This window comes from Sphaeramia orbicularis, chromosome 6 (assembly GCF_902148855.1).
Source record: "Sphaeramia orbicularis chromosome 6, fSphaOr1.1, whole genome shotgun sequence".
Lineage (NCBI taxonomy): Eukaryota > Metazoa > Chordata > Actinopteri > Kurtiformes > Apogonidae > Sphaeramia > Sphaeramia orbicularis.
Genome location: NC_043962.1, coordinates 46,285,545 through 46,299,794, shown reverse-complemented (window position 1 = coordinate 46,299,794; position 14,250 = coordinate 46,285,545). Strand labels below are relative to the sequence as shown.

General features: G+C 40.6%; 1 protein-coding gene across 1 annotated transcript in view; it reads left to right on the top strand.

Annotated features, from left to right (window-relative positions):
• Positions 1-1,437: 1,437 nt before the first annotated feature.
• The window catches only part of si:dkey-82f1.1 (DENN domain-containing protein 2A), a 56,432-nt gene continuing 43,619 nt past the window's right edge, over positions 1,438-14,250 (top strand). The window contains exon 1 of the mRNA XM_030136930.1: positions 1,438-1,868. The gene's annotated coding sequence lies outside the window, so the exon portion shown is untranslated. The remainder of the gene's footprint in view (positions 1,869-14,250) is intronic.

The window sequence follows — 14,250 nt, the reverse complement described above, 5'->3', positions numbered from 1 at the left end:
TCCAGTTCCATTTAGAGCTTTATACGTGAGGAGAGAGAGAATAGCAAGAGAAGAAGTACAAGAGAATAGCTATAGAATAGCTGTCCGCTGTAGTGACCAGTATGCATGAAAGGGTTAAAGCTAATTTACAGCTGCGGAAAAAAATATTAGAGCATCAAAAGTCATCAAAAACAATCAAGTATTAACTCCTGTGTGTATCCTGTGACAAAAACAGACAGAAAAGAAAACATGCAATGCCTAAAAGCAAATGCCATATGTTGATGTAAGAACTTAAGTGATTTTGGTTATTATCAAGAAAACCATGGAAAATGGCTAGATATCAGCTGAAATTAAACTCTCATGAGCTATTTTTTTTTGTTACCATTATATTTGTCCAAACAAATGTACCTTTAGTTGTACCAGGCATTAAAATGAACAAGAAACTGAAGAAAACAAGGGTTGTCGAATATTTTTTTTTCCAGGACTGTATGTCTCTACTGGTTAACTTTAAGTTAGAAAGTTTCCAGGTCTGGAGCAGTATATCTTGCCAAATATGAGCAAGTATTCAGTATGTAACTCCAGTATGCTAGTTTCTACACTTTAAAGCAGTGAGGTTTTATACTCAATTGTCATTTTTATTGAAAGTCTAAGATGTGATTTTCATCTCTTGTCCAGGTAATTAAATATATTCATGATAAAGAACGCTGATTCCTGTGGGGCATTAGCTTGTTAGGTTACTTGGGGTGAAACAGGTTAATTATTTCTCATACTGGTCATCATTATTCATGTCCAGTCTTGTTTCCTGCACTCTCATTTTCTCTTTCCACTCTTTTCACAGGAATGCTGATTTATTTGGCAACTCTATTCCTGATGGTGAGCCGGACTCCTCAGTTTGTATTCTTTCACTGAGCTAAGGTCAGTGGAAATAAAAGTCAAATGCTGCCAAATTGTTTTCTGTCTGAAAAGACTCAGTGTCACTACATGCCACATTCAGAGCACACCAATTCTACTGCAGCTTTTTTTTTTTTTTTTTTTTTTTTGGGTAGAAGTTGTTGTTGCTGTTGTCTGGCACATGTGAACCAGTAAACAAAGTCTTGAAGAGATAAAATAGATGCACATGGCGTTCCCTGACTGCAAGAGGAAGACCGGCCCTTGAGCTTCTTTAATTGGATCCCAGAGGAGGCTGTTATTTATGTATTCAGTTGCACTCAGCTTTGCCCCTTCCTGCTTCATTCCTTTTTTTTTTTTTTTTTTTTTTTGATCAGGACACACGGTTTCCCCGGCAACTAGGGCTCCAATCACCCGGCCAGCTGCAGATTAGTTCAGCAGTGGGGGGTGTAGGTGGGTGGGAGGAGGGGTGAGAGGAGGGTGATGATGGAAAATGAAGAGGGAGGAGAGAGAGAGAGAGAGAAGGAGAAAGAGGGAGGGGGTAGCATTAGGGAAGGAGGGGTGGGAAAAGTTTGAGGAGAGGAAAGAGAAAGAAAAGGAGCTAGCGTCACTGTGAGAGATAGAGGTTAGACTGAGTGACTGTTTGGGAACTGAGAGAGGAGAAAGAGTTGTAAACATTTTAGCCCGGAGGCTGGACAGGAGGAGGGATTTCCCTGACTTTGTGCCTTTTTCAAACTTTTTTTTGTGTGTGTGCTTGGAGCTCTACTCTGGGTCTCTCTTTGGGTGTATGGGAGGTACAGGCAGGGGCTATGCAGAGTGAGAGAAGTCGGAGGCAGGGGTAGGGGTGACCAAACTGAGGAAGAGGGAGAGAAGTACAAAAAAGCAAAATACACTGATGTAAAGGAACCATGCAAGTGGATGCTGTCATTTTTGGACTCAGTTTACGCAAAATGAGAAACTACTTAAGGAGCACTTCACCAGGGCTCACCCAGCTCAGAAAGGTAATGTGAAGAAACTCAGAGAACTTGTCCTGTTAAAAGTTGTGATACCTTTACTCATTCATGCTTTTAATACTGAATAGCAATGAACCGCAAAGCCATGGTCAGTCATTCTTAGTGTTTCACCATGCAAGATGATCCATCCTGCATGTGCATCTGGTTAACCTACTTGATTATTCTCTGTACAAGTGAAATGCACATTTTTGCTTCTAACCATGAAAGTGTCAGTGAAGTTTTATCTCTGTTTATATGAGGTGTATTTAATACAGAACTGCTTTGGCTCCTTTGGCTGAGTGCTCATAAGTAGCGGGTCTCATACTGTCTGCACCAGGTCTATGACTGCTGCCCACAGGAGACCCACTGAAATATCTGTGCACACGTGAGCTCTCACACACACTCTCATTCAATGGATGTCAACGCTTGTCAGTTTATTCACAATAAATGAAAACAAAGTGTGGATGGTATGGCGATCATCTGGAAAAGAGTCACAGTGTGTGTTAAAACCATCACATTCCAAACCAGCTTGTTGAGAAAGGAGAGAGAGAGAAACAGTTTGAAGTGAGATGAGCCTTCTTTACCCTGAACAAAGGCACCTCTTCATGCAGAGTCCCGGTGCATGTATTGTCTTAAGGAGGTAGGCAGGCCAGGAAACATGGACAAAAGATTTCAGCCACACCGCAAACTTTTAATTCTATAATACCTGTAATACTGAGGGAGAAGAGCGCTGTCCAAGTAGGCCATGTAAAGCTGCATGTAAGCAGAGGATATATAACTAATTTTGTTTCATTAATGCCAAATGAACATTTGTCACTTTTCCAAATGAACCAACTACTGTCCTTTAGCCTTAAAGTCCTTTGGAAATCCACTGTCTCACATTCACAGAGACACACATGCAACAAACTGCATCCTCCAAAGTGTATGGATCGCATGTATATGAGTGTGTTAGGTCACTCTAAAGGACTATATCTTCTCAAGTGAGATAACGGATGTTCTGTTGCATGTCATACCACAGTGCATTAGGAATGTCCGCTATGTCCCTTAATCACTGACCCTTTGCTAGATGGTTATCAATCAGCCAACATAATCTGTCTCCATAGGCCTGTTTTGGGGTAATCATTAAATCCAAGAGCAGACAGAATCCTTGAACATACAGCAACGAAACACTTGATTTCATTATCTTAATTGCAAGAGCAGAAATACCTAACAGATTCTGTGTAATTCTATGTTCAGTATTGTCCTAAATGAACAGTTTAAGCAGGTCATTTGGAGAAAAACAACTTTTCTGTGCTGCCTCCTGTTTCTGACTGTCCTCCTGTTGTATTTACTTAACTGAGTATGGTTAAAAGTTTATTAAATTGCAACTGGCTGACTCCCTGGCGCTCAGGAGAGGGTAGGGAAGGTTTACAGAGCCAGAGATAAAGAGACAGGGACTGTCTGTCTGCTAGTCAGAGCGGTTGTAATAAGTGGGCTACAATCTTGTAAAGGGCTCTGGTGTGGAGCCATTGTGTGTGCTCTGTGTGTTACTATAACACACAGTTGTCTGTCAAATTGGGTCGGTTGTTTACATTCTGAGTCGGGGGTAGAGGCTAACTGTCTGCCTGACCGCTGTTCAACACAATGTGCACTGTGGTGGAAAGTGGGTATTTGTGGCCTTTACTCAGAATATGCCGCTGTCTTCTTCTGTCAGTGACTCATTTTACACGAAATGGACACATGCTCATTCATTCTCCAAGTATTCTCACTAATTGCCTTTTTTCCTGCTTCACTGATTCATTTTCTTCTTTTTCTTTCCAAACTATTGATGCATTCATATTCATAGCTTTCTTGCTCTCTGACTAATGCCTTTTTGCATTTACGCACTGACAGTAAACATGTGGTTAAGGGAATGTCTCATCAGTATGGATACTTTTGTTAAAGGGAGAATAAACTCCTCTCACCAGATGTTGAATATCGTGACAAGTCCGTCATCTTTCAGAACTGAATCAGCGTATTTGTTTGGAAGCATCTGAAGTGGAGAAATTGGTCCTGATGATCAGTATGAGTCACATGAGTGCATATTCATCCAGGAAAACAGTGTTTAACTTCATATTGAGGCTATGGGCTCAATTAGCAAGATGGTTAAGGATTAGACATCTGTTTTACATTAAAATACACTTTTAGCTGTACAATAGCTGTAGTTCAATATGGATGACTGTGTTTGCAGGCAGTAATATCAGTGTGTTATGTCTATGTGCAATATGTGTCTGTTGTGTTATTATATGTATTACGTTCCAAGTTTCATCATTTAGCTGTACTTATATTTTCTTCTGTGGCTTGAAAACAAAGTGTCTCTTCAGTGTTTGTTTCTCGTTGTTGGTTTTTTGTGTGTGTGTCAGCAGATACAGCCAGTGACATCTGTCTCCTCTATTGTTTTCTGTTCAGAAAAGTGACAGCAGGGCATTAGGAGGTTACAGCCCATCAACCCCTCCTCTTACAGGAACTAGCTTTTGACAGGCACTCGGCAGGGCGGCCTGCATCTTAAGGACCCCACCGGGTCAGTCTCCTGCTGTCCCTGAACTGCAGTTGTTACCACGGCGATGTACTCAAAAAGAATGTGTCCTGTGGTGATGGTGAAAAATTCCTCTTGTTGCAGAGATGTGGTGGGGTTATTGTCTGTGATGTTGGTAGATGGCCATGAGTTTAGTCATGATCAAAAACACCCCTGACCCCCCCCCTGACATCCACACATAGATGTATAGACAATGCATTCCACATTAGATACCCATAATTCTCTCCTTCACAGAGTCAAATCAGTACACACATGCATGGATAATGCATACCATCACACTGGAAACAGGTTGTGTACATTCAGTTGGACGTAGGCCATGGTTTTTCATTACATACATTCTAAACTATACAATACTCACTGATTCGGAGACAGTACAGGACACTCTTTCACAGCTTGTCATTTGAAAACTATTGCTGTGAAAAGCATGTTTTACTTATTTAAGCATCTTAATTTTCATTCATTCATCATCTGAACCTTCTTTATCCTCACTAGGATCACGGGGGTTGCTGGAGCCTATCCCAGCTATTTATGAGCAAAGGCGGGGTACACCCTGGACGAGTCCGTCTTAGTTTTATTTTTAAAAATTACAAAATAAGGTATAAGTGCTGTGATGTACAAAACTTGAGTCCGTTCTAGTGTGATTGCAGGTTGTTAGATGTGGGCTGAGGAGAATAATGATGGAAAACTGATGCTGCTAAAGACCATTCACAGGCCCGGTTTTCGCCAGCTTAGTGTGGATTTGGCTTTTGTGTCCACTGGCAGTGTGTGGCAGTGGCAAACATCCACATCAGCCTCCAGAACACACACAAACACATTCATCCAGGAAGACATGCTCAGGCTGATTCATACACAGACACTGAAACAGAGACTCAGAGTTCACAAACAAATGAAGAAACACACGTGCACGCACATACCATCCACTGACATATTGCATTTGTATGAAAACATACATTTACCATTTGCTTAAAACCCTCGGCTTGGTTAAAAGACTTTTATGTGGAGACTGCCATCTGGAACATCTGGGTTCAAAGTGTAACTCTAATGTGGGTGAACATCTCATTTATTTAGGCTTGCCATGATATGATGATCCTTCCAAGCAAAATGGAAAAAGGTTACAACATGTTTTGTTAGTTTGGCTAGGTGATAGACCATATTTACCACATTTAATATGAAAAAAAAAAATTACATTCTTCTTCTTCATCATCTTCTTCTCTTTCTAGCTGTGATTAAAATGTTTTCCTGTCAGTTGGGATTTGCTCTTTAATAATAATTAAAACAATGTCTGGAGATTTATCCAAGTGTAACAACTTAATGAGTAGATACACCAGACACGCTGCAGACAGAGGAGCTTTGATCATACCAAATCAGATCTAAACACTATCTTGTTGGGTCCTAGAGCTAAGAAAGTAGTAGTTTTCTCTTTCTCTGTCTCTAGTGTGATGGTGCTAAAATACCACACCCTTTATTATACTCAAGTGTAGTTTTAAGTCTTTATTTACTGATCCTCATCTGCGTACCACTTGTGTATTCTTTGGTATTTGTCTAAATATTTAGTTTTCATGATCCCATTACAAACAGCTACTGCAAAAATGACTACTTGTTGGTCAAAATTTGAAACAAAAACTCCAAACTTAAGTTTCCTTAGGAGATGATTATAGAAATGTACATCTTTAAATACCTTTTTTTGGTTTGCTTCAGTGATGCTAAACACCCATCTCCATTTCACTCATTTTTTTGGCCACTGGCAGTCTTAGCTCATACTCGCAGTTGTCGGTCACAGGGTGTGTGGAGGTCAAAAATGTCTGTGACTCTTGAGTTTACACTCCGGAAGAGCACTTTCCCAAGCTCTCGCCTTGTCGGCTCCCCTGGGGATCAGCGGGTGAATTATAAAAATATGTTTCTGTGCAGGCATGCAGGAGAGCAGGGATGGGACGGGGAAGCTCTGGTGGGAATTCTCCAGCAAAAACCCTCAAAATGTGAAGACGGAAAAACAGGAAGGAGAAGAAGTAGAAAGGATATTGGCACTGGAGCTCAGCTCAGAAACTGTGGCTTGAAGGAGAAATGTGATCTGGGACCCAGAGAATAATGTTAGTGTGCTATAGAAGTCAGTTTATTGTTGAAAGGATCTGCAGGTCCGATGACTGCTGCATATTCAGTACAGTCGATCCTGTTACGGAGAGCAAAGGTTTAACCATTAGGCTTAAAACGCCCATACCGTATGACAGCACAATGTAATATTAGATAGTTACTATTCACTAGATAGATGGAGCCCCCACACATCCTCCAGACACACCCTCACGTGTCTGTAAGTCTAAGCCCTTTAACCCTTTATAGGGCACTCATAGAAATACTTTGAAATTCAAAATTTCAACCGTAGTGTGTCATTGGAGGACATAAGACGTTATTACTTTTGTGAAATGTTTCTAAATGTTTAATTGTCATGTAGAAAATCAAGGTAAATGAAGTTACCATATTTGGTTACTTGCCCATAAGTGGAAAAAAATCGAAGACTATTTAAAAACTACAAGAAAAACACATGTAGCGTGAAAGGAACATGCATTTTTAAACATAAAAACATCACTTTTAGAACATTAGAGCAACATATGTGCTGATCCAGACACCTGTCAACATACACAATATCCTTTTGAGCATCGTTACATACATTAGTACCATTACTTCATGGTACCTAACAAAGCACTGTTCTTGCAGAGGTGGACCTTACAGACCCTATAGACCACATTGGACCTGAGACTGTTCCCTCACTGTTCTCACTGTAAAGGCAAAGATACACCACTCATCAGTCGGCTCCCCAACACAGTCAAAAAAGTGTGACGAACACACCAAATCGACTACCAACTTGAGCGTACGTTCTGTGCTAGCGTGAGACGTAAAACCGGTAAATGACGGAACATCCCTCTAGACCAGGGGTCTCAAACTCAGATCCTCGAGGGCCGGTATCCTGCATGTTTTAGTTGTTTCCCTCTTCCAGCACACCTGACGGTCGTTATCAGGCTTCTGCAGAGCTTGATGGTAGGCTTATCATTTGAATCAGGTGTGTTGGAAGAGGGATACATCTAAAACATGCAGGATAGTGGCCCTCGAGGACGGGAGTTTGAGACCCCTGCTCTAGACCAAAACACTGAGCTCGCTGTCATCAGTCATTGTTGTTTAGCAGAGAGTGTTGAGTAGTCAAGAGGGGTTGTTGTTGTTTTTGTTGTTGTACTTGGTGAACAGATGGCTAATAATAAAAAGATACTGGCATTGTCAGGTCTCAGGCTTCTTGTAGAGGAAGAAAGATGTCGCAGGCAAAAACTAAGGAGAACTCGCACTATGCTAACAATGCTAATAGTGTTCACTTCATGGAACGAATGAAGTCCATAGGCAACACTGACTGGCACTCATTCAGATACGATATGAGCAGTGAATGGCCTGTTATAGACGACAATAATAGTGTGAAGTACCTTGGCATCATATTCACATGTAAACTTCTCTTTCACTGATTCACTAGTCAAGGGCTATCCCTCCACCAATCAGACTGATCTGACTGAACGACTAGTAGTGGCCAATTACAAATGTTGAATCCGCCAAAAAAGACTGGCGACGGCATTAACAATGGCTGATCGCACTTAACACACCAACCAGACTCATGTCACCAACCTTGCCAGACTGCTCGACGACGTACAACCACCGAAAGTCGGGTTGGTGTGTCTTAAGCCTTAAGTGTTGCTGTCGCTGTCTCATAATGTATGCAGAAATTACAAAAAAGTCACTTGCCCGATAAAGGGTTAAATATTGTTAACAGCAAGACATTGGCATTGTCTGAGGTGTAAGAAATGCTATGTCTGTCTCCTGCGTTTAATGGGCACAGTGAAACAAAACACCACTGTGGTTGCAGACGACAGAAGGTCTGTGTATATCACCTGCTGCATTACCTGTGGCTCTTTAAAATTACCCACTGAACCTCACCACTGCCTGCCAAACAGCTAGGCCTGTTGCCAAAATGAATTCCATGGCTTCTTTTGTGTGGGGAACCTCTCTGTCAATAGCCTTACTTACTCTGTCAGCGGTGATTTATGCAACTTGCAACCACAGTGCTCCAACCGCAGGTGCATCAACACCATGGTCTTGTTTCTTACAGCCAAATGAGCTATTGGTGCGCACCAGTTTGTCTCTGGAAAGAAAGTCAGTGGATATAGATGACTTTTTAGATTCAGAGGAACTTGGCTGATCCCCACAAAGAAATGGAAATCTCCCATTGATGTGGCTTTTAAATAAGAACCTGGATCATTTACAAACACTAACCCAATTCAAGCTTTAAAGATCTAGGAGGCATAAATCATTGGGGAAAAAAATTACAGAAGTGAATGTACTGACCCTCCTCTTTCCCTTACGCATAGATATAAGACTGACATTGCAATGTTGTTTCATGGCCTAAGTTAATCAGAAATGTCATGTTTATAGGAGCTGCCATGTTGCTTCTGTGATCACTCTAGTTTCCTCTGAGAACTCTTGAAATACAACACACTGAGGGGTTATTATGGAATGGATACCAAAAAAATATTGCCTGCTGAAGCTTTTAGTATGCTTTTAACCCTCAGTATGCTCCAAACAACTCCATTCATGAGTAAAGACAGAAATATTCATAGTTTCTCTAATTATCATAATTGAACAAGAGAGTTTAAGACAGAACTACAATCTCTGCCTGCCTATTCCTGTCTATCACCTAGAATTATACATACTGCATAGCTGTCAGATTGTCCATTTTGAGCTGTTACAAATGATGTTCACCCTAATTCGACCATCAAAAATGTGGTTAAATGATTTCACAAGCATTTCGGTTTGAAGCATATTGAGGCATTTAGCAAAATTCAATATTTTATGGTTGGCACGAAGCTGGTGTGATGTTTTCAGCTGCTTCTCTACCAAATTTGGATTCTTGGATTTGACTGGGCCAGTGTTGAATGGGGTCATGTGGGCCAAAGTGAGAGCTGTTTAAAAGCAGCGCTGGGATGAGTTGGCATCCCACTCCAGTCCAAGGAGCCAGCAGAGTAATTGGGAGCAGACTGAGGATGAGTCAGGAGCTCTGCTGATGGCAGATTTTGGAAGTGAGGAGGGATTGACATGTCTGTGGAGGGGGGTGAGGGACACATGCTCCACCTCCAGCAGGAGATGTAACAAGACACCCTCTCCCAAATGCAGGAATAGAGAGTCTCCACAACAGTTACCTGCATCTTCCCTCAGTTTTTTTTTTTTTTTTGCCTTTATTGTTTGTATTTTAAGACTGTGTTGTTCCTTTTAACATTAAGGTAAGACTGAGTAGAATATTAAAAAATGTGATAATTTCAATTCCCTTTTACAGAAGAAATGAGACAAGACTATATTTATTATATCAAATATGTGTATTATTGGCTAAGTAGATTATATTATATTATAATTATATTAGTCTATGTGTTTTAACAAACTTGGTAGAAAAGGTTTAGTTTCCAAAAGGTTGAAGGAAGTCATCAGAGTAGTCCTGTGCAAGATATACTGTAGAATCACAATTAATGGATGCAGTACATTAAGTTTGTTTTTCCACAACTAACAGCATCACTCAGTGCAGTTTAAGTCCTTGAGATACTCTAAAGAGGGACCTAGCTCATCTGTGTTTTTGTCAAGAAACTATTTTATTAATTATTAACTACAGAATTTGTGATTTTATGTGGGAATCAACTGCTCTTCTATACTTTACAACAAAACGTATGCAATGCAGTTACCTTATATTTGTATTTTTTTAGAATACTACTTTTAGGGGTGACACAGTGGTGCAGTAGTTAGCTACTTTTACACAGAGATCCCGGGAAAAAAGTGAGATGGTGATCCCACCTTTTTGCCACCATTGATCGATTTCCACAGCCAAACCAAAGGAGTAACGGAGGTGAGACAGGCTGGACTTTTACACAGCGGACCTGTGTTCCGGAATCAAAGGGGCGGTGACATAGCACAGTGTATAGTGTGGCGTATAACTTGCACGTCGGAAATACACTGAGCATAGCAGTGTTTCTAACCTGTCCAGAGTCAGCCTGTCTTTCAACGTTCCACAAATGTTAGCATGGATAGCGTCCTCTGCCTGAGGTGACAACAGCTTGAGGATCTCGACATCTTTCTGGTCGCGTTGATATGTTTGTTTACTGGACACGGCCTGTGCTCATTTTGAAATCCCCCGGCACGAGGGTTGCATACATCATCAAAATGGTTGTGGAACGAGAGCTGTTCCTTTTACATAGCATTCCAGAGCCATGATTCCACCTTTATCATGGTTCTGTTACTACCTCCAGAGCCGTGACAGAGGTGGAACCAAATGATCCCACCATTTTGTTTACATAGACGACGTTCCAGAATAAAGGTGAAATATTCCTGGAACAGAAGTGCTGTGTAAAAGGGGCTACTGTTGCACAGCTAGAAGGTCCCAGGTTCCATCCCAGCTCCAGTCAGTGTGGGTCTTTCTGTGTGGAGTTGGCATGTTGTCTATGTGTTTGCATGGGATCCTACTTCTTCCCATAATCCCAAGACATGCATCTTTATAGGTTAATTGGTCAATCTGAAATCTAAAGTCTAGAATGTGAGAGTGAATGAATGAATGAATGAATGAATGAATGACATACTTGTATCATTAGATATGATATTGTGTGTTTTTAGTGTTACAAATCAATACTGAATACACTTGTTTTCATCATTAGTTAATTTTTCTTCACTATTCAGTTATTATATCTTTAAATAGTGAAAAAAAGGTTGTTGAAGATGATGAACTCACGTTTAATCCAGAACCCAAAGATATTCATCCTTCTGTCACAAAAGAAGAAAGAAACTAGGATATTTAAGAAGCAGCAGTCGCAGAATTTAGTTTTTTTTTGTTACAAATTACTTGATTATGATTGAGTTTCAAAATACAAGAAGAATATTTTATAGTCTATTAATCAAATAATCTTTGCAGTTCTAATACCACGACTATTTTCTTAGCTCTACTGATACTCCCAGCCTGAAACTGAGCCGCTTCAGTTCAGCTAAGGTTAAAAAAATACATCAATCATCAAGACGATTTGAAAAGTATCTACGCTTCAAATATTTTCCATTCTTTTATCAACTCTTCATTTTCACTTTATGTAATTTTACTTTCTATTATGCCAGCAGTGTCAAACACACCCCCTCAGATTTATCATGATGAAGTGCATCATTAGCTTGCAAGCTGCACCATTTGCAGTCAGTGGAATGTGGAATGCAAGCCACAAACTCCAAAAGGGAAGGGAGACCTTTCCTAATAAAAGCCTGTGGTTAAACTGTAACGGGATGGTCATTTGTAAAGTCTGACAGGTGGAGCGACGGAGAAGGACTTTTACGAAGATTACGCTGAGTTTGTCTAAAGTTTTCCTTCCGTTTGCTGCCATTTTGACCTTGTGGCAGTTGGTGCTCTCCGCTGACAGTGTTGTTTCAAAGCCAGTGACTCGACCATCACACTTTATGTCACACTTCCTGTCTGTTTATATGCACAAACACAAACAGGAAAATAACTATTCATTTCATAGTGTTTGCCTAGAAGAAAAGAAGCATCCCGCCTGTGCACCATAATTACATCCATAGTGGCTTTCTCTGTGAACCCATTATAATTAGGGTGTGTTTACTCATTTCTTGAGGTTATATTCTTACAGCTCCCGGTGGAATAGAGACAGTAGACAACCAGGCAGTCAGAAGTCTCAGTTATAAACCACAATAACAAGAAATGCTATCTACAGAAGCAGCACTAGAAATACAACAATGGATTCTTGTGTTATATTTAGGATGGATTGATAAGAACTAAATGTAAGGGAAAATTGATTGTTTGTGGCACCCCCCCACCTCCTAAGTTCCTGTCTGGTTCTTTGGTTAACCCAGTTTAAATACTGTCTCACATCCATCCTTTCATAACAATAGGGGGACGTGGGGGAGAAGTAGAGGGGCTAGAGGACACACACGGCAGGGCAGGAAGACGAACACACTGGGCTTGTATATGAACTATATGTGTGTGTATGAGTGTTCCTCTATTGCCTTGAAGGCCACCTGATAGAGGGCTTTACTACTGTGCATACAACGCTGAACCCTATGCTCTTGAGTTGGATATGATCGTCAGGATGACAGAATAAGAATCTACAGAGATGAAAGTGAGGGAGACTTTAACGTGGCATAAATTCAGTCAGTGCACTGCAAAAATCAAAATCTTACCAAGTGTATTTTTCTCATTTATAATCAGAATATTTCATTACACTTAAAATAAGACCTAATCACCTTGAGAGTAACTTTTTAGTGAGATATAAGAACTTATTTTTAGACAATAGCTCTTGGAAATCTTATTTCGAGAAATCTTACCAAGATAATTTTCACTTTTTTATTTTTTTTGCTTGTTTCAAGATTTTTTTGCTCAATTCAAGCAAAAACTAGAAGAGCACTCGGAGAGCACAGACCTCTGCCAAGGCAGATCCGCCCCCCCCCCATCACCACCAAAATGTAATCATTTGTTCCTTGTGCCATTATCAACATTTCCTGAAAATTTCATCCAAATCCGTCCATAACTTTCTGAGTTATCTTGCTAATAGACAGACAAACAAACAACCCCCCCCAGATCCCCACCAAAATTTAATAATTTGTTCCTTGTGCCAGCATTGACATTTCCTGAAAATTTCCTGAAAATCCATCCTGAACTTCTTGCTAACAGACAGACAAACAGATAGATAAACCCCGATGAAAACATACAAAAGTAAAAGCACTCAGAGAGCGCAGACCTCCGCCAAGGCTGATCAGTGGACCCCCCACCCCTGATCACCACCAAAATTTAATCATTTGTTCCTTGTGTCAGTATCAACATTTCCTGAAATTTTCATCCACATCCGTCCATAATTTTTTGAGTTATCTTGCACACAGACAGACAAACAGACAAACCAATGCCGACAAAAACTTAACCTCCTTGGCGGAGGTAATAGGATTTTCAAGATCTATTGTCTGAAAATAAGTTCTTATATCTCACTGAAAAGTTACTCTTTAGGTGATTATGTCTTATTTTAAGCGTGATGAGATATTTTGAATAGAGATGAGAAAAATACACTTGGTAAGATTTAGATTTTTTAGATCTTGTGTGCAGCTTCAAGGCTTGTAACACTTTCTAGCTGTCAGATGCAAGCACAGGCAGATACTCGCACAGATACTGTATATGCACACACAGAGTTTGCCTCCTTGGATCATGTCCAAGGCCTTGCTATGAAATCAGCTTGGGAAAGCAGCAGGGGCCCTGAACAGGACACAGAGACAGAAACAGAGAGAGAAAAAGAGAGGGGAGACTGCTGAGATCAGATCAAATTCCATTGTTTATTTGCCGACCCCTCCTCCTTTCCATACATCCCTTCTTTTACCATCCACCCACCCTTCCTTTTCTCCTTCATGAACCAGGAAAAGCCCTGCCAAAGCCTACCAGGTCAAGGAAGCATGTCAGTCATTGTGAAATCCCCATATCACTTCATGTTAGATCTGGCAACCCTGCAGCTCCAGAGACAAATTGGCCGTACATGAATAATCTTCCGTTCCAGATTTTTAGAGCATAGGCCTGAAAACTGAAAGAGACAGAGAAGCTAAGGATTAAAATCTAGACCCCCCTCCACTCCCCCTTTTCCATCCTTCATTCCTTCCTCTGAAGCTTGCAGTATGTTTTTATCCCCACAACTCCATTACTGAGAGGGAATGAAAAATAGAGAATGAAAGGAAGAAAGACAGAAAGAGTGAAGGACAGAGAGGGAAAAACAGCCAAGTTTGTTATTCCAGAAAGAGCTGCTAAAT